Source organism: Psammomys obesus, unplaced genomic scaffold (genome assembly GCF_907164565.1).
Source record: "Psammomys obesus unplaced genomic scaffold, mPsaObe1.curated_primary_1811, whole genome shotgun sequence".
Taxonomy (NCBI): Eukaryota; Metazoa; Chordata; class Mammalia; order Rodentia; family Muridae; genus Psammomys; species Psammomys obesus.
In genome coordinates this window covers 724983-730558 of record NW_026590561.1, presented here as the reverse complement: position 1 = coordinate 730558, position 5576 = coordinate 724983, and the positions used below count along the sequence as shown (strand labels likewise).

Here is a 5576-nt window from a genome sequence, read left to right as displayed (position 1 = left end):
CCTCAGTGATTTAAGTTGAAAGCAGGACACTGGTATATGGATCTTACATCCAGTATCAGGAATGTACAAATGTCTTTATTCAAAAATTCAAAATAAATTATCTGTAGGCATGGACAGTGACAGCAGTAAACCATTATATAATGTCAATGGAAACCAGTAACTGATGGTTACAGTAATCAGCCAGCCTTCTCTTCAGTCATTCTTCAGATGACTTCTCTGAAGTTATTGGTGAGGAACATGCCTTGAGCTTCCTCTCACAGTTCATTGATAAGGGCACAACACTGTGCTCAGAATGAGAACATGCCAAGTCCCGTAAACCCTCCCCATTCCATCCATTGCACCCATTCCAGGCTGCTTCCCTTCTTAATGAATTTCTGTCAATATAGCTTCTGCTGTAGTTAGCAAGGAGGCCACCCCAGCAGCGTCCAGTAAAGCAGTTCTTACAACCTTCATTGGATCAATGATTGCCTTTTCCACCATGTTCACAAAATCTCCAAGCATAGCATCATAACCAACCTCTGAGGAACTCTGCAAAATCTTCCCAACTATCAAAGATCCGTCAACTCCTGCATCCTTAGCAATAGTCATTGCAGAAATTTTGAGTGCTTTTTAAAAAATTTCTATACCCATTTTCTGATCTTCATTAGCAGGCTTTAGTGAATCCAAGGCTGGGATTCACCAAAGCAGAGTGCAACCCCCTCCCAGAACAATGCCTTCTTCAACAGCTGCTCTTGTAGCATTGGTCCTTCTTCTCATTCACTGCAATAGCACTTGTCCCTCCAACCTTCAGCACAGCTACTCCATCTGAAAGTTTAGCAAGGTGCTTGTTCAACTTCTTTTAATAGTCACTAGTTGTGATTTCTAGCTGTTCAGTTATTTCTTGAATATGTTTTTCAATTTGAGCTTTGTCACCTTTTCTTTTCAAAAGCATGGCATCATCTTTGGTGACAATGACCTCTCCAACTTTTCCTAAGTCATGAGTTTGAACATCTTCATGATTAAGATTCAACCCCTCTTCTCCAAATATCGCACCAACCAGTAGCAATAGCCATATCTTTAAGCTGGTTCTTCCTATTGTCTCCAAACCCTGGAGCTTTGACTGCTACAACCTGAAGACCAACTTTTAGCCTGTTCAACAACATCTTCTCCATCAACATCTTCAGCAATTATAACCAATGGCTTCCGATGGGCATTGTCAATTTCAAGAGTGGGTACAATGGACTGGACACTAGAAATCTTCTTTTCATTCAATAGAACATAGGCATCTTGGAATTCACATTTCTGACCTTTTGATGTGTTAATAAAATATGGGGAAATATATCCTCTATCAAATTTCATGCCTTCAATAATTTCTAATTCATCATTCAGGGTTTTCCCATTCTTCCCTGTGATGAAACCCTTTCTTCCAACTTTTTTCATTGCATCAGAAACGATGTTTCCAATGTCTTTGTCTCCATTTGCAGAAATTGTAGCAACTTGAGCAATTTCCTTAGGGGTTGTTACAGGTTTAGGTTGTTTTTTTTTTTTTTTTTTTTTTTTTTTTTAAGTTCCGCAATTACGGCATCAACAGCCAACATCACACCTTTCCGGGTTTCCACTGGATTAGCCCCTTTGCTACTCTTCTCAAAGCCCTCCTTGACAATAGAACAGTAGCAGTGGTAGTGCCATCCCCGGCCTCTTCATTTGTGTTATTGGCAACATCCTGAACAAGTTTAGCTCTGATATTTTTGTATTTATCCTTTAAATCAATCGATTTTGCAACAGTGACTCCATCTCTCGTTACTTTGGGACTTCCCCAACTCTGTTCAATAATCACTGTCCTTCCCTTTGGTCCCATTGTAACAGCCACAGAGTCTGCTAAAAAGTCTACACCTTGAAGCATTAAGGCTTGAGCATCCACACCAAATTTTACACCTTTGGCATAGGCCTGAGTTAGATGAGGAACCAGTGCTTGGGACACTGGTCTTATCTGGCGAAGAGTAGTAGAAGCATTTTTTAGGGGCTGTGGCATGAGTGCATGCAGCTAAGCAGACTAAAGTCTACAAGTGAGGGACCAAGCACAGGGCTCAATGAGTCCCTTCCCTTCTCCAGCCCAACCCGTCAGTCCTGTTAGTATTTTGGAACACAACCTACTCCTGGATTACCCAGCAATTTATGATGTCATCATGTGTTTCCAGCCAGGTGGCCACACCTGGAAGGTGCAGTTACCTTGCCCCTTAAAGGGACGACCCCAACACGTGGTCTCTCTCTTACTCTCTCTTTTTCTCTCTCTCTCTCTCTCTCTCTCTCTCTCTCTCGGCGCCCCATTCCCTTTTCTTTCTCTCTCCTCACCATGTCCTGTTCCCCCACTCCCTCCATACCCACTTAATAAACCTCTGGCATAGAAGATCGGTTGACCCAGCCCCATTTCTTTTAATAATAACTAACACGCCTCACAGGCCCGCATGTGCTCGCCACCACCCTGCCACATGCCAGGCTTGCTTGGCTTCTTTAGGTGTACAGATTTTAGTGTGTTTATCCGATATTATGTTTCTAATATTCACTGATAGGTGAGTATATACCACATGTGTCTTTCAGCTTCAGAGATACCTCACTCAGGATGATACTTTCCAGTTCCCACCATTTGCCTGCAAATTTCATGATTTCCTTGTTTTTAATAGCTCAGTACTATTTACATTGTATTTACACTGTAAATTGTATTTACAATGTATTTACATTGTAAATGTATCACAATTTCTGTATCCATTCCTCACATCTGGGTTGTTTCCAGATTCTGGCCATTATGAATAAAGCTGCTACAAATATGGTTGAGCAAATGCACTTGTTGTATACTTGAGCATAATTTGGAAATATACAAAGGACTGGTACAGCTAGATCTTGAGGAAGCACTATTCCTTATTGTCTGAGAAAGCACCAGATTGATTTTCAAAGTTGTTGTACAAGTTTACATTCCCACCAGCAATGGAGGAGGGTTCCCCTTTCTCCACATCCTTTTTTGATCTTGACCATTCTGATGGGTGTAAAGTGAAATCTCAGGGTCGTTTTGATTTGCATTTCCCTGATGACTAAGGATGCTGAGCATTTCTTTAAGTGTTTCTCTGCCATTCAATATTCCTCTATTGAGAATTCTGTTTAGCTTTGTACCCCATTTTTTAATTGGATTACTTGATTTGTTGCTGTTTAACTTGAGTTCTTTATGTATTCTGGATATTAGCCCTCTGTCAGATACAGGGTTGGTGAAGACCCTTTCCCAGTCTGTAGGCTGTTGTTTTATTCTGATGATAGTGTCCTTTGCTTTACAAAAGCTTTTTAGTTTCTTGAAGTTTATTGTTTGTTTGATCTTAGAGCTTATGCTGTTGGTGCTCTGTTCAGGAAGTTGTCTCCTGTGCCAATGAGTTCCAGGCTCTTCCCCACTTTTTCTTCTAACAGGTTTAGTGTATCTGGTTTTATGTTGAGGTCTTTGATCCACTTGGACTTTAGTTTTGTGCAGGGTGGTAAGTATGAATCTATTTTCATTTTTCTGCATGTAGACATCCAGTTAGACTAACAACATTAGTTGAAGATGCTCTCTTTCTTCAATTGTATGAATTTGACATCTTTGTCAAAGATCAGGTGTCCCTAAGTGTGTGGGTTTATTTCAGGGTCTTCTGTTCAATTCCATGGTTCCACAATTCTGTTTCTATGCCAGTACTATGCAGTTTTTACTACTCTTGTTCTATAGCACAGTTTGTGATCAGGGATGGAGATACTTCCAGAAGATCTTTTATTGTTGAGGACTGTTTTAGCGATTCTAGTTTCCTGTTATTCCATATAAAGTTGAGAATTTTTTTCAAGGTCTGTAAAGAACTGTGTTGGTAATTTGATAGGAATTGCATTGAATCTGTAGATTGCTTTTGGTAAGATGGCCACTTTTACTATGTTAATCCTGCCAAGCCATGAGCATGGGAGACCTTTTCAACTTCTGATATCTTCTTCTATTTCTTTCTTCAGAGACTGTAAATTTTTTTCATACAAGTCTTTGACTTACCTGTTTAGAGTCACACCCAGGTACTTTATGTCCTTTGTGGCTATTGTGAAGCATTTTGTTTCCTTAATTTCTTTCTCAGCCCTTTTGTCTTTTGTATATAGGAGGGCTACTGATTTTTCTTTTTTAGTTAATTTTGTATCCAGCCACTTTGCTGAAGGTGTTTATTAGCTGTAGGAGTTCTCTGGTAGTATTTTTGGGGTCACTCATGTATACTATCAAATCATCTGCAAATAGTGATACTTTGACTTCTTACTTTCCAATTTATATCTCCTTGATCTCCTTTAGTTGTCTTACTGTTCTAGCTAAGACTTCAAGAACTATGTTGAAGAGATATAGAGAGAGCAGGCAGCCTTGCTTTGTCCCTGATTTCAGTGGGATTGATTTGTGCATAACTCTTAACATGGTAAAACAAGGAATTTTTGCCTCTATGTCAGCATCCAGTAAGCAAATTTGATCGTTATCTTTTTTCATGGACATAATTGATTATGTATGGGAGCGGACTAAAAGAGCAATATGTTTTGATGTATCGATGCTGTGCTAATGATACACTGCATTTTATTATAAAACTACACACTTCTCTAAAGTATTTTTACAAAATCACATGCCTCATTTTTTAAAAACAACAACTTTAGTTAAAGCAACAGACTTGAAAAATAGCATTCACCAGGAAGAAATCATTTATGGAATTAAATGCAGACAAGCTATTTTTAGAATGAACACCTTTCTGTTTCAATAGGAAAAATATGACTGCACAAATTTGAGATGCCAGATAAAATTAATGGGAGAAGGAAAAGAATAGCACAGAATGTGAATAGAAAATTATTTTTCTTTTGGGTTTCAGGCATCCCAGCCACCAAACTAAAAAATTGGCCCTCTTTCAAAAGAAAACAAGTTTTCCTGCCAGCTATGTTTTGATTATTAATCTGAATTCTGTTCAGTTTGGCTTGGAGACAGCAGTCTTGTGGAATACAGATTCATAAATGGTTCTTCTTATTTGATGTCAATGTAAAGTCTGTCAATTTTTGAGCCTGCATATTTCACAAAAAGTATCAGGCCTCCACATCTTCTTTCTAATTTGGAATGGATTCAGGAAAATGTCCCTGGCTTCCAAATCATTTTATTTATTTATTTATTTATTTATTTATTTATTTATTTATTTATTTATTTATTTTATTTATTAATTACACTTTATTCATTTTGTATCCCCCCATAAGCCCCTCCCTCCTCCCCTCCCGATCCTACCCTCCCTCCCCTTTCTGCATGCATGCCACTCCCCAAGTCCACTGATAGGGGAGGTTCTCCTCTCCTTTCTGATCTTAGTCTATCAGTTCTCATCAAAAGTGGCCCAAATCATTTTAAATAAGGCTTGCATGCTCTGGGAGGCCAGTCCTGGGGCCTTTGTTGCCTCTAGGTAAAGACAGAGATCCATGCTCCCTAACCTCAGTATTTTCCCATAAACATGCATTGCTGGCCTGAGAGTAACCTAAGACAGTCAAAAAAGTGAGGAACAACCAAAACAGAGTGAGGAAATCCAGCATCTGTTTCACTG

At 39.1% G+C, this 5576-nt stretch overlaps 1 pseudogene; it reads right to left on the bottom strand.

The window, feature by feature from the left end:
* Positions 1-261: 261 nt before the first annotated feature.
* LOC129677271 (60 kDa heat shock protein, mitochondrial-like) lies at positions 262-2011 on the bottom strand (annotated as a pseudogene).
* Positions 2012-5576: the final 3565 nt, after the last annotated feature.